This window comes from Phocoena phocoena, chromosome 9 (assembly GCF_963924675.1).
Source record: "Phocoena phocoena chromosome 9, mPhoPho1.1, whole genome shotgun sequence".
NCBI lineage: Eukaryota > Metazoa > Chordata > Mammalia > Artiodactyla > Phocoenidae > Phocoena > Phocoena phocoena.
In genome coordinates, this window is record NC_089227.1 from 14,671,086 (window position 1) to 14,695,520 (window position 24,435).

At 39.4% G+C, this 24,435-nt stretch overlaps 1 protein-coding gene across 1 annotated transcript in view; it reads right to left on the reverse strand.

The window, feature by feature from the left end:
- The window catches only part of STARD3NL (STARD3 N-terminal like), a 50,108-nt gene extending 30,364 nt beyond the window's left edge, over positions 1 to 19,744 (reverse strand). Inside the window, exon 1 of the mRNA XM_065884199.1 lies at positions 19,688 to 19,744. The gene's annotated coding sequence lies outside the window, so the exon portion shown is untranslated. The remainder of the gene's footprint in view (positions 1 to 19,687) is intronic.
- Between the last annotated feature and the right edge of the window lie 4,691 nt (positions 19,745 to 24,435).

A 24,435-nucleotide genomic window follows, 5' to 3' on the forward strand; every position in this document is an offset into this window, starting at 1 on the left:
CATATGTTCAGATCTAAAGAGGTGAAGAGGGAATGTGCCCATCAGAAAGAGGGTGGGTCAGTCACGAAAATACAGGAAAAGGAGTGTCACAAGCAAATGGCACCTGTGCCCAGTCTGGCACTCTTCAAGTGGGGACACCTTGTCTGTTTGATTTTAAGTATCTTCAATCCACTGGCCTTCCTATTCCTATCATTAGTGTGATGGCATCAGGGTATCATCAGTGCCTTTTGTCACTGAACAGTTTAATAATTCCCTACATGCCTCCCACAACCTTTCACAATTCTGTGCTTCTTATTAAAATGTGATAGGGAGACAATAGAATGGTCAGCTTGAAATAAGTATCCAGTCTACACGGCAGTTAACGGTGTTCACTGGAGATTCTGAGATGTAAGTTTACCCATGTGAGAAAGAGCCACTCTCCCTTGGGCTCTGAATACACAAGCCGACAAATGAGGTTTCTCAGTCAACAAGAAAGATGGCTGGACTCAAACCTAATAAAGTCACCAACGTGATGCCACTGAGAAGCTTTTTGGGAGATAAATGTCTGGACGTCTCCTGACGACCCTCAACAGGCTTATCGTACAAAATTGCTCTTTAGGAGCTTCTAGAGATATCATCCAGAGACCATTTTAGTGATGGTTAGCCACCAAAAAATATTAGCATATTCTGTATATAGTATGCAAGTGGTAACGTTTCAAAAGAGAATTATATAAGGGTTGTATTCATCACTCCAGTATTCTTCCAATATCCCTTTATAAACGTACATATAATTATCAATAATTTTCCTTAAGTAGAATTATTAAGTACATGACAGTTACCAAGCTCAACCCAAAGCTATAGTAACTGAACTTCATTATGCAACGGTGATCTAATATTTGCTTATTTTATTTTATTTAATTTATTTATTTATTTATTTATTTTTTGCGGTACGCGGGCCTCTCACTGTTGTGGCCTCTCCCATTGTGGAGCACAGGCTCCGGACGCGCAGGCTCAGCAGCCATGGCTCACGGGCCCAGCCGCTCCGCGGCATGTGGGATCTTCCCAGACCGGGGCACGAACCCATGTCCCCTGCATCGGCAGGCGGACTCTCAACCACTGCGCCACCAGGGAAGCCCCAATATTTGCTTATTTTAAATCTGACTTGTAAGCATTTGGGTATGATTACGAGTTCATACTCAATAAAAAGCAGGGGAGGGTACACAGTTCAGCTAAAGATTTTTAATAAGTACACAAAAACTTCGAAGACTCAAGATGTATAATTAAGTTCTGAGGATTTTTATATATATACTCTTAACTAAGTAAGTATAGCTAATATTTGATATTTTTAAATTTAAGAAGTGTAATACGTTTGAAATCAGGTTTAAGATTTACCAATCAGTATCCATGTATTCCTTACCAGAAAGAACAGAAATACAAAATGCATCTTTAAAAATGAAGAACCTAAAAAAGAGTGGATATATGTATGTGTATAACTGATTCACTTTGCTGTACACCTGAAACTAACACAACATTGTAAGTCAACTATACTCAAAAAAAAAAAAAAACTAAAAAATTGCAAAAGCTTACTTAGTGATAGATTATAATCAAAATGGGAAGTTTTTGAAGATTACTTTTTAAAATCTACTGAGTATTTTAAAGATACAAACATGGATACAGATGATTTGAATACTGTAAGTTTTTTAAAGATAGATAATTATTTTTTCAACCCTACAACCATAGACTATGTGCTATTTTGAAGATATGCCATGTTTACAAAATTGATCATAAAACTAGACTATCAAAAAAAATCTAGGGCTTCCCTGATGGCGCAGTGGTTGAGAGTCCGCCTGGCAATGCAGGGGATACGGGTTTGTGCCCCGGTCCACCACATGCTGCGGAGCGGCTGGGCCCGTGAGCCATGGCCGCTGAGCCTGCGCGTCCGGAGCCTGTGCTCCGCAACGGGAGAGGCCACAACAGCGAGAGACCCGCGTACCGGAAAAAAAAAAAAAAAAATCTAATTCAGTAAGCCTTGCAATTAGGAGCTAAATACAGAACAAATAATGCATAAAATAGAAATTTATAACATAGTAGTATCTTCTAAAATAACTACTGAGATAAAAATATTTTAAAATTAAAACTATTTAGAAAATAGTGACAGTGGAAAGCTGTCAAAGTTAAGCTTATTATCAAATTCACTTCCTTAAAGCGCTCTAATTACTTTTCAATAAAGAATAAAATTAAAGAATTAGGCATTTAAACAACAAAGTTACAAAAACTCTATCCCCATGGGAAAAAAATATAAAAAAGAAAAACAATGGGTACAATTAATAAATAAATCCAAAAGAAGAAGAATTGTTCCAATCTGAGGAATGAATACAATGTTATTCATTATATTAAACCCTCTACTTTTGCACATGGATGAACATTTCCACAAATTTAAAAAATATAAATAAACCCCAAAATTAGTCTTTTAAAAGGGAACATAGGTAAACCTAGATTCGGGAGGGGAGATTAGGAAAGGAATACAAGTCCCATAATAGGAGAGCTTATTTTTCAAAGTGTAAGTGATACTTTATACTAATCACATTTGAAAATCATAAAGAAAGTCCATACTCTGAAAAAATATATATATTACATCAAGAAGACATAGATCACCTGAATAGAATGAACCATCCCCAAAAGAAAAGTGAAAAAGTTGACAAAGAATTACCTAGCAAAGGAATGAGAGTCAGAGAGTATGACAGGTATTTCAAAATTTTAAATAAAAGATAAACAAAATCCTATAAACTGTTCCAGAACATTAAAAAGAAAGAAAAGCTATTTATCCTATCATGAAATAAAGCTAGCATAATCCTAACACTATATGACCAAGAACACACAAGAACAAAAGAACATAAGTACAAACCTATCCCACCTATTAACATATTATTATATTATGTAATAGTGTATGCCTTATATTAACATATTAACAAAATCAATAGCTTCCTTACACTGAGACTGAGTCAGGCTTGGTGCTGAGTACTTAACATACATTATGTCATTTAAGCCTCACAATAGCTCCCACAAGTAAGACCCACGTATTAGAATGTATTCCTGAAACATCACAAAAATAAGTCAAAACTCATATTTAAAAAAAACAAAAACTAAACCTAATCGGAAGGCAAATATTTCTGTTTACCCACTGAAATGTTTCACTGCATTTCGAAAGTACACATGAACACAACTTACAACTTATTTGAAATTATGTATGTTTGAAATTATGTATGTTTTGAAATTATGTATGTTTTGACTACTCTTCATTTCCACATAGATATCCACGACCTTCCACTTTTCTTAGAATGTGTCTCTCTCAAGTCTCTTATTCTCCAGGCTTTGAAAGAGACCTAGGGAAAAATATGTGATATTGCAAAAAACACCACAGTAAGCTGAACAAAAACGGGCAACTGACAATCAGTGTCGGGAGACAAGGAACAACCGGCAAACAGGAGAGGGGCGTATGCCCAATATTCCAGGGCCAAATGTGTGGATATAGAGGATACTGTTATTTATCAGTAGAAGCCAGAAACGTTAACTGTCATAGGAAATTTCCAAAATATTAAACATTAGTTCAATTTAAAAAATAATAAAAACACTGACGGCCAAGGAAAACTCATTACCAATAAGCCACTGTGTGGCCTGTATTTCCCTAAGCTTTTCTGCAAGGAAAAACTTGTGTAAACCAAAAAATATCTATAGATGATAAAGATAACATCAAAATTCAGTTGCAAAAGAATAAAACTATTAACCAGTCATTCAAGTACATGGAGAAAGAAATCTACATATCAAAATATACTGAAGATTTTATTAAAAAGCTAACAAAGCAAAATCGTTTGTATGGTTTACATAGTAGAAGAAATTGTGGTAAATAACACATGATTTTAGGATGTGGAATTCTTTCTAAGACAATCTACAATGGAAAACAGAACTGAATACGTACAAATCAAGTTTCTCTATTCAAAAACATTAGAAGCAAAACAAGAGTATTGAAAGACAGATAATAAAAACCTTAAATCCAATTAGAAAAATGAGCAAAGCAAGTCAAGGTACACTAGAAAAATAAATTTATTGATAAACTAAGGTAATTCTCACCCAACACCTGTAGATTTTTTAGGGGATCAAATTAAATTTATGAGATCATTTATTAATTTCCTGGGACCTTCAGGTAGAGCTCAAATTCCTTAATCTTGCCTAACCTAACACATGGCCTACTTCTGCCTACCTCTCCAGAATCATTTCACCATACTACAAATCACAAGCAGTTCCCTAAAGGAATCACATTCTCACCAACCCCGGCTTGTATTTTTCTCCCTACCTTGAGTGCTACTTTCCTTATCTCTATGACTCTTAGCCATCCTAATAAGCCTTAACTCAAAGGTCACTTTCTCAGGGAGGCTTTTGCTTCTCCTCTTTCTTCTACACCTCTCTGCCCCTATCAGAAAATACTGTACACAGACAACGACCATGCTGCGTCAAGATTATTTTCGATCTACTTTAGATAAAAACAAAATAAGACAAAACATCAAAACATCAAAAAACAAAAGAAAACAAAAAAAAATAGCTTATTCAGGATGTTGTGATTCACCTGTTTACCAATCCCTCCATTCTGGGCAGTTGGGAGTAGGAAGAAATGAGGAGGGGGTGGAATTCTTTTAAAATAGCACCAAAAACATAAAACACTGTAAAGCGATAAACTTAAAATATATACAAGGTCTCAACACTGAAAACTATAAAACACTGCTGAGAGAAATCAAAGAAGATGAAAATAAACAGAGAGCTGACCATGTTTACGGGTTGGAAGAATTCATATTGTTAAGATTTCACTTCTCCCCAAATTGATCTATAGATTCAACTCAATCCCAATCATAATCGCATCAAGCTTTTTTGGTAGAAACGGATAAGCTAATTCTAAAATGTATACAAAAATGCAAAGGAATGAGAATATCCAAAGCAATCTTGAAAAAGAACAAAATTGGAAGACACACTACTTAAAGACTTTCTATAACACTTCAGTAAGGAAGGCAGTGTGGCACTAGCAGAAGGATCAACAAATAGATCAGTGGAACATAAGGAAGAGTCTAGAAACAGACCCACACTTACATGATTTTACTTTTGACAAAGACGTCAAAGCAATCCAACAAGAAAAGAAAGTATGATGCTGAGACAACCAGATATCAAAATTGAAAAAAAACCATGAATCTCAAACCCTAACTCAAACCATGCAAAAAATAATTCAAGATGGATCATAGGCAAAAAAGCTAAAAATATAAAGTTGATATAAGAATTTGCAGGAGAATATTTTAAAAACCTTTTTGTAGGCAAAGATTTCTTAAGAGAAGACACAAAAAGCCATAATCATTAAAAAAAAAAATTGTGTAGGCTATGAGGTGTTCCCGTGGGTCAGATTGGGTAACTTGAACATAAAAATGAATAATGACTGTAATGCTGGAATTTATGTTGGAAAAATTAAGAAGTTCCATGAGTCCATCGTAATATTGCAAAAAAGAGAGAGAGGGTAGAAATTCTCCTTTACAGGAAACAAATGTTAGATTAAGAAATGTAGAAAAAAATAATAAAATTAGATAAATCAACAGTTTGTAACCCCCAGTTGGAGTTAAGTGATTCAGGCAAGGATCTTTACTGGATGCTTAAAATTATTAAAACATAGTTGGGGAATAGGATATTCATAGTCTCAAAGTGTAACCCCTCAGAATATTTAATAATTTCATTGGGAATAATATGACTTTATAGTAGAGAGATCTGGTAGTCTCCACCTGTACCAAGTAATCAAACAGCATTACCAATATTAGAACAAGCTGACATTATATGCCTTTTAATGTGATACAGTCACAAGTATATAACAACAATTATGATGTTCCCTTGCCAAAAAATGTTTAGCCTGAATTCATCCATAAGGAAACAAACACAGTAGGTGGGACATTCTACAAGACAGGTATTCTGGAATTTTGAGCGAAGTCAACATGTTGAAAACCAAAACAAGAACAAAAGGTAGGAAAGTGGTGTGGATACTCTTCAAACTTAAAAAAGCATAAAGAGCCACAACCATCAAATGCAACGCAGAAGTCTAGACTGAATCCTGAATTAAAACAAAAACAAAAAAACCCAAAAGATAATGCTACAAAAGACAGCTGGAAAATTGATTATAGTTTAGTATTCTGATTATGCAGGAGAATTCCCTTATTCCTAGAAATTCTTAACCTCTGAATAGTTCAGAAAAACATAAGGACATAAGGATGTTTGGGGATAGAGTTGCTCTATCTATCTATCAATCCATCCAGTATATATAAACATATATATATGATATAAATATATTTAAACATAAGTATATAGTATACATATGTGTATGTTGTGTGTGTGTTTATTTAAACATGAATAAAGACAAATTTTCACTGCAAAAATTCATTAAATTAACTTTACTGTAAGTATGAGCTACCTTTAAGAGCAGAATAAACAACTGGAATCATCTTAGAAAACTTCATAAATCATTCTATAAAAGAGAATGCATGTGGATTTTGTACATATACCTTTGTGTAATAATTCCTATGTATGTGACAATTTGAGACACACTGATAGACTCAAAGGAAAACCTATATAAGATTTCTGGGCATCCAAATCATTCTGCCCCTAATAAAACTATCAAATTTCTTGGACACAAATGGAGATTGGATGAACACTTCTAAAGTGCTTGTGACTGCAGACAGGAGTCATTCTGTCTGGATTTTGAGCCAATACCAAATACCTAATAATAGTCTTTTGCTGTTGTTGTGTCGTCACAAGGCTTAAATGAAATAACGGAGTGCACACCATGCAACAGTTTGGGGTCTAAAGTTTGCTCCGGTCTTTAGTGAAAATGTGCACAAGACATAACTTTACTGTAAGCTTTTAATGGCCAAATTTATCCTTCACTTATTCCATATGTTAGTACTTATACTCTTCCCAGACACCTGGGGAAAGATGGATCTTTTACAAAGCATCATCCACCAAGGCTTGGGGGCACCATGTGTTGTTTTATTCATGCAGCTGACTTATTCCACTGGGGCCTACATTTCAACTGCACTTCCTTCTTTCTCTTACTTTTCTTCAAGAATTTAGAACTCCAACTCCATAGTAATATCTCTATGTATTAATTCCATGGGTTTATTCTTAATACTTATGTTCCAGGTGTCATATTTTCTATTGTTGTTCATATTCATTTGGGAGGTAATGAAACATTTTATTCCATCCTGATAAGTCTGCTCACTCTGCTGCTATGTGTTCCGCCCTCTTCCCCCTCGACACACATTAAGGCTCTCTAATCAAGCTCTAGGTCATTTCTTGCAGTCTCATCTCATTTAACAATTTCTGTTAATATCAACAGATAAAAGTAATTGTGTGTGCATAAAGAGAATTTAACTTTTTGACAGCATGTTTCAAGACTCAAATTTATTTAGAAATTAGCATCAATGACTTCGAAGAATTAAAGCAGAAAACAAGTATGTGATGGTGTTTTTAAGTTACTCCCCTCACAGACACTAATTTATCTCCCAAGCCCAAACCTGTTCTTATGGCAACTTAATTTCTAAGTGACCTATTTCTATAGCAATATTAGAAATATTAGTGAACTTTTATTTGACATATAACATAGAGAGAAATATTAAGATTTAAAGATAGCTGGGTAAATACATATTGATGTTTTCATAATTTATGAGGCAAATCTAAAACGTTTATTAAGAAACTGAACCTGGATGTATACTGTAAGATTTAAAAATTGCACTTGATAATTTTTGAAAATTCAAAGTTTGCCGAGAATACACCGCATCTACTTCATTTACTCCACAAATAGGCTTTGAACTACCAAAAACATATCAGGTCCTCCTCTGAGCACTGGGGATGCGGCAATGAATAAAGCTGAAGGAATTTTCTCCCCTCACAGAGCTTACCTTCTAGAGTGCAGGGACACAGGATAAACAAAGGAGCCCTGTAACCGTACACTGCTTGGTCTGGATGACCTCACTGAGGTCATTTACAGATGAACAGAGTCGTGGAGCAAGGACTAGCAGGTGATAAGGCAGAGACGTCACAGGCAGTATCAGAAGGAAGAGCAGGGCAGGTGGAGAAAGAGGACAGGCACGGGCCTGAGCGTGGGGTGGTGCGGGCCAGGCAGGAGTTCAGCAGGTCGTTAGCTTCCAGCTTTGCAGGAGCCGACAGCATGGAAGAGCAGCGGGAGGTGATAACAGAGAAGTCAACAACTTGGGGCGGCCTTGTGGCGCGTCAGAGGCCACAGTGAAGATTTTGAATGAGATGGGAAGACACTGGAAGCTTTTCAGTAGAAGAGAAGTCTGATGCAGCTGAAGCTTTAGGAGACGCTCTGGCTGACAGAAGCACAGAAGCGGGGAGCCCCTTTAGGGGACTACGGCAATAATTCAGGAGAGAGAGGACATACTGCCTTAGTAGATGAGGGTGGTGATAGTGGTTGGTTCCAGACACAGAGCCAAAAGCAGTAGGGGATGGGTTGGGCATGGGATACAGGACAAAGGGAGGACTAAAGGAGAGCTGCCAGATTTATAGCCTGTGGGAAGGGAGGGATGGACTCACTATTTACTGAAAGGGAGAAGCTACAGGAGGGGCAACTCTGAGGGAGAACATCAGCTCACTTTGGACACATGGAGTATAAGATGCTTATTAATATCTAAGTGGAAATAAAAGTAAGCAGTTGGATATGAGTCAGGAGTTCAGGGGAGAGGTCTGAGAGAGAAACAGAAAGGGAGTCAACAGCATTCAGATGGAAATTATTAACAGCCATGAGATACAACAGAAATCAGAATGTTCTCCTTTCTCTCCATAAAAGAAGAGGGGGGAAAAAACCAAAGAAAGTGCATCTATTTGTAGAACAGAAAATAATTATGAGGCAGGCCCTGTTTAAATCCTCTAAGAGTTCTCATTTTCTTAAATAATAAGCATTGAACACCTACAGAATGTAAAACTCCAAGCAGATATTTTAAAGGATCCAAAAGGTAATTCAAGAGTTTCCCTGCTCTCACAAAAACTTCCAAACAGTCAAGGAAGCAGATATATAAATACTACAAGGGAGCGACCAGAGAGAGGGGAAAGAAATCAAGTGTATACTCTTGACAATAACCATGCCAGTGGGATGTTGCTTGGTCCAGGGGAGGATGGGCCAGCTGGACAGAGGAAGGTCTTTTGACAATGTATATCTGTTCTTCCAAAGATCATAGGTTGGCAAAATGAAAATAGGCCACACAGTGGTCAAAGTCATGTTGGGTGGTACATGTTGTTAGATCACCCTGCAGGGCTCAACAACTCGGTAGCCAGTTACATCACCAGCACTGGTTGAGTCAGACGGCTGGAATGTTATAGCTACACCTCACCATTTTTCAAAAGTCTCTCTCAAGATGGCCTCTGACAAACAAGAACACTACTTTATTTGTCTCTCATCTTTTTCAGAAGCTGCTATCAAGTGGCCCGGAATCACTGGAACAACAAAGTTACTATAGCTACCTTCCTCTAGCTTCTACTGTTTCTCTCCAACCTCTGATTCTCCTCCTAATAGATCTCTTCTGGTGCTCAAATTGACTTTGCAGCTTGTTCCCCTTTCTGAGCTTCAGCTTTAACTCCTACACTCAAATATTTTCGCCACAGCTTACCTAGAAACTCCTTTGTCTTAATCTTCCCAATCACAGAAGCTACACATAACCTCATTTTCCTTCATGAGTCAGTCTTTTCCACAAGTCAAAAGACTGCTGATTTTTTTTTGGTTGCTGACTGCCTATCATTTTCCAGGACTTTTTTTCTTCCTATAGAACTAAATCTATTTTTAGCTTTCCTAAAAATCACAAAAATACCGAATGGTTATTATGGAGTTACCACTATTTTTCCCAATTTTAACCTCATTATTACTGTCAACCAGTCAACCATCAGCTGACAGTAATTCAGAGGAACCATGTTGCTCCTTAGTGCATATATTCTCATGAATATTTAAACCTTCCTCTTAGAGATGTGTTGCTAGCTTCGGCAATAATGGAATCAACAGTCATATTACTATCTAGACAGATGAAGGTCCCTCAGTTAAGAAACTTGAAATATATTCCAGTGCATACAAGGACACCTTTGCACTATGTAATGCCACTTCTTCAGTACTTACTGCAAGCAATTTTCCAACAAACGCTTTCAATTCTCAGGATGGAACTGATGATCTTATTGATCTAGATCTGAAAATCAATAATATCTCAAGGGAGTGAGCTCACTGCTCTCCTAGGAACACTTGTTTTAGTAACTGTCTTTCTTCACCTCAAAGACTAGAATTAAGAACGTGTGATGAACACATTCTTAGCAGGCCTCCCCAGACCTATCTTCTCTATGCAGAGAAAACAGAAGCTAAACTGTAAGTAGCTAGCTGATGAGCAAACAGCAAAGCCAAGGTGGATGTTTAGAGGCAAGATGCATTTCCTTTTATTCAACAACACAAGACTCCTTCTCTGGCAGGATAAGGGTTCCTGCAACTGTCGCTCTAGTTGTCAGAGCCATCCTCTACTCACTGCTCCTGTAGTGGCTCTACAGCTGGTAGAAGTGGCACACTAGTAGCAAGGCTAGGGAAGATGTAACATCAACTGCCCCCAGAGTTATCTGAGGCCAACTTCGTATCTCACAAACTAGAGCAAGTCAATAAAAGGGAAGGCCATTTGCATGTTTGCGCGGGGGTATCTACCAACAGGCAGAAGTTACATACGTTATCTCCCATAATTTGAGACATGGGTAAAACACAGTTCTTTAAAAAAATCACTAATCTCTACCATAAGTCAAGGTTTGAGGTTCAAAGCTTGGTGCATGTGACTTGGAAGGAAAGTCAATCTCAAATCTTGATACTGAGATTTAAACCAGTACCCTTTCCTCTTTCTTCATCAGACTTTTTAGGCAGTCACAAAGGAACACAGAGACTTGAGAGATCAGCATCAGAGGACTTTATCAACCTAGCTTGTGCTTCAGGAAACAGGATCACAGAAACAAAGACCACTAATTATAAGAGTCAATACAACTACAAGCTAATATATCCAGAAAATAGAGTATGAACTACAGCCTAATAATGAGAATGGGCTGGGAACACATGTTACAGAGTCAGAGGATATCACTAAAGTAAGACCTGTTTAAGCTCACAAGGTTCTCATTAGAGGTTTGAAACTAGCGTGTCTCCAAATAATTGCTCTCAAATAATTAATAAGAAATAAACAATTACAAAATCAAAAAAGAAAATTTTAAGAATGACTTAAAAATACTGACATTTTTGTATAATATATATACACTACCTATAAATACTTCACAAATGTTTAAGGTAAGAAAAATTAACCAATAATAATCAGTAAGATCTCGTTTACACCTTGTATTAAGACAATGTGTTAAATGTGATTCTGCTACTGGCTCTATCTTCCAAACATTATATTCTTAACTGGTGACTGTGTCATTCCTCCTAATAGCTCTCATCAGGCTTTTCCACGGTTTTCCCAGTCAGCGTTTATCCACATTACTCTGTAATTCAGTCTACTCTCTGCAAAACATTCTCATGCTAGCTTTTCTAAAAAGAAAGCCTGAATAAACCATTTCCTCCCTCTACTCAAAACTCCATTTCCCTCACACCCAGGGCTCTAGATGTACTAACTCATTGTTGATTCCCTTGTCCACGAGGTGGCTGCACCATCCGTGCCTTTGTCCTAATACTCCTTCTGCCTGGAGTGCCTTTCCCTCCAACTGCCAAATGATTAACAGCGATAGAAGCCTATTCATTGTTCAAGAAGCTTAAGGATCACTTCCTCAATGAAATCTTCTCTGATCCCACTGATATATTATCTTTCTGTACCAGCACTTCTAATCTTTCATATGTATTTCACATATTGTTTACATGTCTTATTCTCAGTACTATACCAAAAGCTCCTAGAAGACACTTCTGTGCCCTTAGCACCTAGGGAAATGCATGGCCATGTTTTAGGCATTCAATTTGTTTGTTAAATTCATGAATTACAAATATCACTGCATAAAAGTATGGAGTCTAGGTGCTTGATACCTAAAGTTAGACAAGTTTACACAGTTGTCTGGAGCTCTAATACATTATATTAAATAAACAAAGGATATTTCATCCCTGATTACTAGCACTGACAACGTAATTAATAAAGATGCTCCAACCTCCCCAAATTAATTTGGTCATCACTTTTTCCTACATATTCTGAATTCTATTTAGTGAAGTCCCTCTAACAACACACTACATTATAAACTGATACAAATATATGGAAAGAAAGGGAAGAGATCACTGTATGAGTGGGAACCTACCAGACTCCAGTGAATAAACTGAAACATATTAAGTATCTACCCTATGTAAAACACTATGCTAGATGCCATGGGGAAAAAGTGAGATGGGAAAGACTGTTCCCTATCCTCAAGTAAAATACAGTTTTATAAAGGAGGTAAAATGCTTATACAAATAATTAGAAATTAAAGCCTAAGATATTTATAAGTCTAAAGGACCAAACTTTAGGTTCTTGTGGCTAGAAAAGGCTTGATAGAAAAGCTGGCCTAGAGCTTCCCTGGTGGCGCAGTGGTTGAGAGTCCGCCTGCCAATGCAGGGGACACGGGTTCGTGCCCCGGTCCGGGAAGATCCCACATGCCGCGGAGCGGCTGGGCCCGTGAGCCATGGCCGCTGAGCCTGCGTGTCCGGAGCCTGTGCTCTGCAACGGGAGAGGCCACAACAGTGAGAGGCCCGTGAACCGCAAAAAAAAAAAAAAAAAAAGTTGGCCTAAGAGAACATGTATGGCTTCAGAAGAAATGAAAAGGTGACATATAGCAAGGAAGAGGCAGACTAGAGGAAATTAAAAACGAAGGAGGACCAGGAACAAGTTCTGGAGACTGGGCCACAGTGGGGGAGGGGCCCACGTGAGGGAGTCTTAGGAGGTACTGGGGACTGAAGGACGGGACAGATCTGGAGGCCATGAAAAGTCAGCATAAGAAAAGGAGTTTGCTTTTCACACCAGAGCAGGGGCATGATGGCACACAGGCTCAAGGAAAATGCTGCAAAGGCCAGCAGAATTCCATCTGCTACTAAAGCAGGCAGACAGCCTGGTCTTACCTAGAGAGTGAAAACATACTCAACTGCTTACTGGCTGTTAAAAAAGTGAGGTATGGTTGTGGTTCATTTCTCCAGGATATAGCCACTGAATTCCAGAATTTATGTTTTCTCAGTGTCATATAAGATATGGGTTTTAACACCTGGACAAGCAGAGGTCATAAAAGAAACTGTTATGAGTGATGCTGCTGGAGGACATAAAAGTACAGAACTTGCAAACTGAGTCTGGGCAGCAGAGCATTAACATTTCAAAGTGTGACAGATGGCCAGCCTGAGTCTCGCACTCTTTTGGCTTATAAGAAAGCAAGACAACCATTTCTAGCTAGAAGCTCCACCCACCCATCCTTATTTTCAGAGCCTTCCAAGAAGCAAAACTTTCGCTCTCCACAGAGAATCTACCTCCTTGCCCCTCATCAAGTGAATATACAATTCTCTATAATGTTATATTGCTGCAAAGTCTCCACAAAAAAAGACCACAAACTTTAACGGCCCGGGACTAAATCTTGTCCATATGTAGGTGATACTCTTTGCCTGTCTAGTGGCTTGCACGATGTTTTGTAAACACTGAATTGCCAATATTAAAAGATAAGAATTTTTTCACACAAATAAAATCCAGATTTCTACCTTCTCTTGAAAAACAGGCAATTCCGGCAAGGCTCCCCAGTTCACTCCAGCCACCTCACAGCCCTGCTTGATGCCACAGGCATTTGTTTTGTCCCCTGGTTTACATGGGTCTTTGGATCCCTAACAGTTTGCGCCCAGTCTGTTGGATGCGCTGGGCCAGGGTTCACGAAGAGCAGTGCCTGGTTTCACATCCAGTATGATTGTTGACTAGTTGTGTAATCTCGGACAAGTTACTTAACCTCTCTATGCCTCAGCTTCTCCTTCCATAAAATGAGGACTATAATATGACCCACCTTAGAGGGCTGTTGAGAGGAATAAATTAGTTTATATAAAGCAGTTGTTCTCAAGGTGTCTGGGCTGTGGAGGGAAGGACTCTGCTCACTACCCCCTTCAGGACAGCTAGCTTGTCTAGAGACATTTTCGGTTGTCACAGCTAGGGGAGGGGCCCCTGGTACCCAGGGCATAGAGCCCAGGGATGCTGCTAAACCCCTTATGACACACAGGACAGCTCCCACCACAAAAAATTATCCAACCCAAAATGTCAACAGTGCTGAGGATGAGAGACCCTGACCCACAGCATTTAAAACAGCACCTGACACAGAGGAAGCCCTAAGGGTCAGGGGTTTATTTTTGGGGTTTTTTGTGGAACACGCCTCTCACTGTCGTGGTGTTTCCCGTTGCGGAGCACAGGCTCCAGACGCGCAGGCTCAGCGGCCATGGCTCACAGGCCCAGCCGCTCTGCGGCACATGGGCTCTTCCCGGACCGGGTCACGAACCCGCGTCCCCTGCATTAGCAGGCGGACTTCCAACCACTGCGCCACCAGGGAAGCCTTAAGTGTCAGTTTTTATTAATAATAACATAAGCAAGTCCTGGTTGGTGCTCCAACCTCAGCTGGAGAAGATTCTAATTTCTCAAGAGCTCCTTGTGTTCCCTTGGAAGAATTTAACATACCATACCGATAGGAAAATGAACTTGAAATTCTCCGGTTCTACATCATTAATTCAGCAAGTGATTGATTAATTAAAAGAATTATGAGAATACATTTTCCTGAAATAAAAAGCAAACAAGAACATGCTCTAGTGAGCAACAATGCACAGTGTCTGAAAAGTAAACTGTCCTAGAAAATATGGGACGTGGAAACCTGTAATTACCGCAACTTAGAAGGCACTAGACTGAATTCCTCCAAACTCCAAGTTTAATACAAAGGATGCTCACCAGTCCCAAGATATTTTTTGGAAAACTGTGATGAGAGGGGAAGTAGAAGAGAGAGGTTTTAAACTAAAGAGCCTGCCAAACCCAATACCAGCCAATGCTTGCCCAGGAAGATCCCATGGGCTTAAATAGCTCAGTCTGGGATCCTTGGTGAGAGGTCCTGCTTTGACCATGAGCCACAACAAGAGGTGTCTCCCAGATCCAGGGCAACTCACTAGCAAAGCAAGTGTAACAATCCGGAAAAGGCCTAAGCTGTACTAATACAATCTTTTTCACTGTTGTGGCCTCTCCCGTTGCGGAGCACAGGCTCCGGACGCGCAGGCTCAGCGGCCATGGCTCACGGGCCCAACAGCTCCGCGGTATGTGGGATCTTCCCGGACCGGGGCACGAACCCATGTCCCCTGCATCGGCAGGCGGACTCTCAACCACTGCACCACCAGGGAAGCCCTGATACACTCTTAATAGGCTACCAGGAATTCTGCAGCAGAACATCAGCATGAGTGCTGGCCCACACTGGCCCCCGCCGCCGTGAACCAGTAGTGCTGACCAGGCTCCCCTGCCTGGCACTACAGGAGTCCCTGGCTAGTCCTCTGGGCTTCAGTTTTCTCATCTTCACTATTAAAAACTGGAATTACTGTTATTTTTTTCTAAAGCCATAAACACAGAGAACACTGATTTTTATTTGCAACAATGTGTCTTCAATATTTACAGCCCAAAGAGGTGAGTTCCTCTCAAGGGACCCTTTGGTAGCTGTAGCAGTCAGACCCTCAAATGAAAACAGGAAAGAGGTTCTACTGAATCAAAGCCAAGAAAAGCATAACAATGCTTCCCGCAAAGAGGAGGCAATAAAAGCTCTACAAATCTAAAAAGGCTAAACTATAAACTACAGGGCTCTATAATCTACAAAAAACTTTGCATGTCTATCATGAATTGTTAAGTCCCTTTTAAGCTCAAGTCAACATATATTTGAATACCCACATACAATATAGTGTATTACCAAAGATACCAAGATTGGTAAACTGTCACGAGAAAGACTACCAAAAATGCTGTGAAAGAGAAGGCTTCCATTAAAGAGATACAGGAAGTATCTCATTGAGGAAGGAGCATAGATGGAAACAGAGGCACAGGTAGAACTTTGTCTGGGTTTGTCCATCTAGAAGGCATACCAGGCTGTAGGCAGAGCACAAGCAATGGCACTAAAGCTGGAAAGGCCAGGAGTCCAGTTTGGGGCGCTGAGTTCATGGTGGAAGGACACACTATAATTTGAGTCCAAATCATGACAGCCTGGACCTTCAGAAGGTGGAGGTCAGTTGCATGAACAATCTTAAAGGATAGAGATACTCAGTCAAAACAGCCCGTAGATGACTTAAAGAGCAAAAGTTCTCTTTTGGCTAAATTTAAATATCTTCCAATGTTTAAGAAAGAAGGTGCTACTAATTCTAATAACATTATTCTGATTTGACTAATAGAAAAGATAATCTCCACTAAGTTATAGGAGAGTCAAAAAGCCACCAGAAAGTAAATTTAGCTATTTGTTAATTTACTATTTTTCATCAACCATATCCCTATCATAATTAATAAAATAAGCAAACCTTAGAAATAAAGAATGGGTATTTTTAAATTGTAGAAACAAAGTAACTCATTTTCCAGCCATATAATTTAGGAACTGATTTTTACTCATTTTTTAAAAATGATAATACATTACACTAAGAAAGAGAAGTTGTATTCCTGAGCTGACCCAACAGCTTCCTCAATTATAGGAAGAAACTCTACTTGCCAGCAGAAACTCTGAGCCAGCAAACACTCGGCAATATTCCCATACTTGTAAGCAAATGGTTAAAGCTGGGAAAACGGTAAATTTAAAACTCCCTTACAAAGATTTATGAAGTTAAAACTTAAATTTTAAAGTCATTTTGAAACCACTTTCTACTAAGAGAACCAAGATTCATCCAGAATATTTACACCTGCTCACTGCTGAAAAAGAGAAGTAAAATAAAACAAGGGGTTATTTTAGCCCAAAAAGCAGCACTGTTTCATCTTTTAAAAATTGCCTTGTATGCGGTTATGGACAGTAAATTCATGATGCTGAAAAATTATATTTTTGTGTATACAGAAACTCCTTGTGAAGGGACTTTCATGAAGTAAGTACAGCAGAAAAACAAACAAACAAGCAAACAAGAACACTAGGCTGAGAATCAGCAGGGCGAGAATCTGGTGCCAATTCTGCCTTGAAAAGCACCGAATATCAATGGGCCTCCACAGTCTCACCTTTAAACTGAGAGGACTGAATCACGATCCCTAAAATGCTATTTCATAAAATATTAATTTCAAATAACAGAGGTTTGTAGTTGTTATGTATTCGGGAAGCGGTGAGGTGGAGTAGCATGGAATGGGCTTTGGGGGCAAGGCTAACTGGTTTCAAACCTGGGCTCCCTCAGTACCACCTGGGTGGCCTGAGGCAGAAGCTTCCTTTTCCACCAAGAAGGGATAAGATTTACCTTTGCAGTAGAAGGTTAGAAGGATCAGAATGTATATAATGCACCTGGTACATCGTAGGCACTAAATAAAGGCAGACGTTAAGTCGTCTCTGGTCAGTAATAAAAGTTTTAATGGAAAACAGTAATCCACTTGACAATGCAGTTTCCTAGAACTCTGCGTGGGGAAGTGCAGGGACCTAATGTCTGCACATCAACACTGGAGAGGACTCGTGCTTGGGAGCAGGAAGGATAAAAGGAGGGAGTGGAAGATAAGCAGAGGCTCAGAGTCCTGCCAGTAATAAGAATGAACAGGAAAGAAACAGCTTGGGACACAGCGCTTGAGGGAAGAAGACATTTTTCCATTAAGAAAGAGGACCATCGGTAAAAAATATATACATGTAATGATTTCATAACCAATATAAAGCAGAGAGCTGGTTAGCTTCTATGAATGTCACTTAAAAAAATGGAGAGCTTACTGCAAAAAAAAAAAAAAAAAAAGGAGAGCTTTGACTATATCTAAATCCTATTTCCTTTGTCTGGTTGCAATTCTTACCTGGGGTTCAGATGACCTCAGTCCTGCCTACCTCTTGAGCGTCATCTCCTCCCCGTGTCTCCCCATCTCCCTCTCCCCTAGGTTCACCTCACTCCAACCACACAGCTTTTCATCCATCCCTGGAACATGCCAAGCTCCTTTTTCCTTCAGCTCCTTTGCACTGTAATTTCTGCTTGGAAACTTCCAGTCATCTTCCCATGGCCGACTCATTCTAAACACTCAGGTCTCCTCCAAACTTCCTCAAGGAATCTCCTCTGATCACCCACATCTAAACTTCCGTCCACATCCCAGTCACGCTCCAGCCCCTTCCCCTGTAATATTTTTTTCTAGCATTTATCATTATCTAAAATTGTCATTTTTGTTTATATATTTATAGTATCTCCACCAAAATGGAAGGTCTTGAGGGCAGGACCCTTATCTAAACGTTTCAGCATTCAATCCCCAACATCTAAAACAAAGCATGGCGTAGATGAGGCACTCATCAGATAAATTTTCCAAAGACTAAAGTCAAATAATAATAACCATTCTTCTGTGAACCTAAGTAAGGAAAAGTCCCCTGAAGCGGCTTTAATTTCATTTCTTTAATGCAGTTTTATGCAATAATGCAGTCTTAAAAGGTCAATGTCTGAGACAGCAAGATTTAAAGAGAATAAATTCTTCACAGTACAAAATACTACATATGGATACCTATATCCTATAGTACACATTTTCACTTTATGAGCATGAATTATGCCCCACCTTATTAGAACCCATCAATAAAGCAACGGTACCCTAAGTTGTTTTGTTTTGTAAGGGTGTATGGGTAGATAGTGTGTGTGTGTGTGTGTGTGTGTGTATGAATTATCTTTCAGAACCCTTCTCAACAAAGAATTCTGAGAAACAAAAAACTAATTCCAGTATTAGTATTGAGAGGTTCGACCTGTTACTTTGTTACCTTGCTAAACTTATCCAAACTATTACTGAGTCAAGTGATGAATTCAGTGATTCCATCTGTGAAATAGAAGACACATGACATGGTGAACAACTGGCACATGAAGAGAGTGATAAGAAAAGTTCCACAATGTTAACTCATGTTTGAACTGAGAGAGAGAGAGAATCCCTTCCTAATCCTAAAACAAAAATAAGCATGCTACTGAGATTTCAAAATATGGCCAGATACCCATGAGTGGGCAAAGCAGTGAACTGAAACCAGCGCCAGAACATTCGGGACTTGAGCTTTAATTTTTCAATTTTGTTTCAAACACAGCTTTTCTTGATGAATAAAAGAGGTCAGTAACCGACCTTGTCTGTATAATCCACGCATCACCCCAGTAACCATTCTTGGTCATTCTGTAGGGCCCAAGGGGCCAGCACCAGTCTGGACCCCACCGAGGGCTCCTCGGGGTCCGCAGGGTTAAGGAATGGAGACCCCGCTACCTGCATCCATCCCCTGAATCCCAGCCCAAACCCTGGATGAAAAGGGGCTCCGCAATCTGCAACTTCACTTTTGTACCCTTTATAAACACAGCCTGCCTAGCCCCTCCTCCTCCCCGGAGGACGGCGAGGGCTCAACAAACACAACCGGACGCTCGGCTCTGGCCTCCGTTCGCGGGTCTCCAGTGAGTCCCGGGCAAATCATCTGATCCCAGATGACTCAGTTTTCCAATCTGTCAAATAGGGTGACGAGAAACCCAGCCTACCTCATCGGGTGGTTCCGGGCCGGCCGCCCTAGGCTGGCCCGGCGACAGCGGCTCTGTGGCTGCGCCCGCTGCACTCTTCGCGGGCGGAGGGGCGGAGCTCCGCGGGGCCGGACCGGGAATCGAGCCCTGCAGACGTCGCGCAGCCCACCGCCCGCGGACAGCGGCCCCCGGCTCCTCGAGTACCCGGCCCGTGACGTCAGCACGCTGACGTCGACGCACGGAGGCTGCATCTCGCCCGAGGGACCAAAGACCAGGCTGAGGGCCCGAGTGCCCCCCCGTAGCAGAGCAGCGATTGGTGAGTGACTCTGTCAATAATCTACTGCCCAGTAAGCGTCGCGGGAAGGCGGGAGAGGGCGGGCCGGCCTGCCCTGAGGAGAGAGTGGGAATCAGCAGCTCCGGCTGGTTGGGTTTGCCATAAACCCGTACCACACCGTTTTGTGACACGTCGCTTTTCCCTCCTCAGCCATTCTTCTTCCGCCTTCCTCCAGTCGCTCGGTGGGGATTTAGGCTCCAGCTCTGGAAAATAATCATGGGACTGGATTTCAGGGCCTCTGGGCTCTCCAGGAATGAAAAAGTAGGACATTTCAGTTTCTCTGTTCAAGAGTCACCTCAGCTTTGACTTCTCCTCAGACCCCTCCAGACTTAGGACACACCCTTTCTCGGCGCCCTACCGCATAACTAACACCTCAGTCTTAATATAGTAGTCACATTCAATTATATTTGTATCGGTTTTCGCACAAAATTGGCATCCTTTAATCATTGTTTGACTTCACATTATATTTTAATGAACCTTTTTTTCCAATAGATGCTACAGTTACATCGTTCAAATACAGGAGGCAATAGGAGGTTACAGAGTGAACGTTCTCCTTCCGCTTCCAGGTCCTCAGGCACTCGGTTCGCCTGTTGAAGTCGGTGCCTGAGTCCAGGTTGCTGATATTAATTCATGTTAAGTTACACATAACCATAAATGTAAACATCACACATTAGGCTAATCCTTTTCAGGCAGGAATTACAAACCAGTCCCTATATGGTGACTCCTAGTTCCTCTGCATCTAAATATGTCTAGATGTAATTTTTTTCCCCAATCAACATTATATCCTCAAGATCTTTCCATATCTCTATATAACTTTATCTCATTCTTTTAAAATACTACGTAGTAGTTCTCAGAACCAATAGATTTAATTTATGATTCCCTTACCCTCTATCCATAGTTTGTTTCTTTTTTGGTTTTTTGTTAGAAGCGTTGCTACCTTCAACGTGTGTTTGTGTCTTTTTGCACATATATCCAAGTGTTCTCTAGGTAGAGATACTAACGTGGGTGCGCTGGATAGAGTATGCACATTTTCACTCTCAGTAGTAGATTTCCCTCTATTTACTCCTCAAAGTAGCTGTTACAACTAACATTACTACCATAAATAAATGAGCACCCCTTCCCTGCACCCTCGCCAAAATTGATGAAATATAATTTTTAAAATTTTCTGAATGGTTGTGCGAAAAATTGTTAAGAGATAACATATGTACAAAAGTGTAATAATCCCGAGCAGGTATCTTGGTAACAAAGTAAACGAACGTGTGTTACCACCTCCTAGACCAAGATGTTACATGTTTACCAGCAATATAGAAGCTCTCCTTGTGCTCCATCTTAGTCATTGCAACCCATACAGAAATGGTCACTGTTCTGAATTTTATCACCAAAATTAGTTTTGCCTGCTTTCCAATGGTTATAAATGGCCACACATAGTATGTACTCTTGTGTGTCTCTTTTCACTCAATAATATGTTTGTAAGACTGATCCATAGTAAAGAATATAGTAGTTTATTCATTTTCATACTTGTATATATCCCCATATTTCTTTATCTATTCTAATATTGGTTAACATTGGGTTGTTTAAAGTTTGGGGTGACTACAAATGATGAATATGTAGTCATTGACTACAAATGATGCTGCTGCTATGAATATTCTTATAGCTGTCTGTTGATGTGCATAGTTACACACCTGATTTTGATATATACCTAGGAGTAGTATTACTGTGCCACAGGATGTACATATATTCAGTATTAGTAGACACTGCCAAATAGCTTTTTGGTTTTGTCAATTTACATTCCACTAGCAGTGAATGAAAATTCCAGTAGCTCCACATCTTTGCCAGCACTCGATATTCTCATTTTTGTGTTCATCTTTTTTTGTTGTTTGTTTTTTGTTTTCAACTTTATTGAGACAAACAATATACAAAAAGTTGCAAAGATTTAATGGATACATTTTAATGAGTTTGGACACATGCATAGACCTGTGATACTATTACCACAAACAAGGTAATAAACATATCCATTGACAAAACTCTAATTCACAAAGATACATGTACCCCTATGTTCATAGCAGCACTATTTACAATAGCCAAGACATGGAAATGACCTGAATGTCCATTGACAGATGAATGGATAAAGAAGATGTGGTATATCTCTATAATGGAATGCTACTCAGCCATAAAAAAAGAACGAAATGATGCCATTTGCAGCAACATGGATGGACCTAGAGATTATCATACTAAGTGAAGTAAGTCAGAAAGAGAAAGACAAATAGCATATGATATCACTTATGTGTAGTATCTAAAATATGATACAAACTTATCTATGAAACAGAAACAGACTCACAGACATAGAGAACAGACTTGTGGTTGCCAAGGTGGAGGGGAGAGGGGGAGGGATGGATTAGGAGTTTGGGATTAGCAGATGCAAACTATTATATATAGAATGGATAAAAAATAAAGTCATACTGTATAGCATAGGGAACTATATTCAATATCCTGTAATAAACCATAATGGGAAAGAATATTAAAAAAATTTATATATGTGTGTATTTAAATACACACACACACACACACACACACACACATACATATATATATATATATATAACTGAATCACTTTGCTGTACACCAGAAACTAACACAACATTGTAAATCAACTATACTTCAGTAAAATAAATTTAAAAAAAAAAGTGTCCATCACCACTAAAATATTTCTTGTGTCCCCTTGCTTTTTTCTTTGTGGTAAGAACACATAGCAAGAGATCTACTGTCCTAAGTTTTTAAGTAAACAACAACCTATGTTAACCATGGGCTCTGTGTTGTACAGCGAATCTCTAGAGCTTATTAGTCTTGTATATAACTGTAACTTTATAACCATTGAAAAATCCCCCATCTTTTCCTCTCCCATCTTCTGACAACCACCATTCTATTGTCTGCATCTATGAGTTTGTACTAAATACTTGATTTAAGTGGAATCATGCAGTATCTGTTATTCTGTGACTGACTTATTTCCAGGCCTAATGTTTTCCATGATGATATTGCATCTCCAGCTCCTCCCTCTGAACTCTGTGTGAGCCGCGGGCTAGGCTGGACTTTGGTGTCTGCCTTTCAGATGGTTGGCGCCATAAGAGGGCCACGTGTGTGCAGGTAAGAGGTGCTGCTACAACTGCAGATCTCCCTCTCCCCATCCCCAAGTACAGCTCAACTCAGCCCTCACCTCACACTCCCCCAGGCCAGGCGCCTGAGCCCCAAAACTTCTCTGCCCACTCCAGGTTTGGGCTTTGGGACACCACAGCTACTGAAGCAGCCCATGAGAGGTTTTAGCCCTGAATTTTGTATTCCAGAAATCTTTAGGAATTATCTAGAAAATACAGATGCTGTAAAGAGAAAGTGGTGATTGAACCAAATGAAGCAATGTCAGAGTAAGAAGATGTCTCTGGTTGTGCAACTGATCTATATCACATGCCTTTTAAGCAATTAGAACTCGATGGTGCAATTATTTGTCACCCAATTGAATCTGAAAGGCAAGAAATACATGGAGTAGCACTTTAGCTTTTGCTTCAGTCAAAGCAGTTGTTACTTAGATAAAAGGGCATTTAAAATGAAAAATTAATTTTGATAATAATGTAGAGGTATACGTAATATTTACTTCTAGGTCCATCCATGATGTCCCAAATGGTAGGATTTCCTTCTTTTTTAAGGCTGAATTACATTCTGTTGTATGTATATACCACATTTTCTTTATCTATTCATCTGTTGATGGAAATTTAGGTTGTTTCCAAATCTTGACTGTTGTGAATCATGCTGCAATAAGCATGGTAATGTAGATATCTGTTTAAAATCCTGATTTCACTTCTTTTGGGTATATATCCAGGAGTGGAATTACTGGATCAGATGGTAAAAGTAATAGAAAATATGAACAGACTAATAACAAGTAAGGAAATTGAATTAGTAGTTAAAAAAACCTCTCAACAAAGAAAAACCCAGGATCAGATGGCTTCCCTGGTGAATTCTACCAAACATTTAAAGAAACTTAACACCAGTCTTTCTCAAACTCCTCCAAAAAATTGAAGAGGAGGCAACATTTCCAAATCCATTTTACAAGGCCTATATTACCCTGATACCAAAACCAGAAAAAGACATTACAAGAAAATTGCAGCTCCATATCTCTGATGAATGTAAATGCAAAAATTTGTAACAAAAATTCTAGCAAACAGAATTCAACACTACATTAAGAGTATTATATGCCATGATCAAATGGAACTTATTTAAGAGATACCAGGATGGTTCAACATATACAAATCAACCAGTGTGATATACCACATTAACAAATGAAGGATGAAAATCATATGATCATCTCAATAGATGCAGAAAAACATTTGACAATATTCAACATCCCTTCATGATAAAAACTCTCAGCATATTAGGTATAGACAGAATG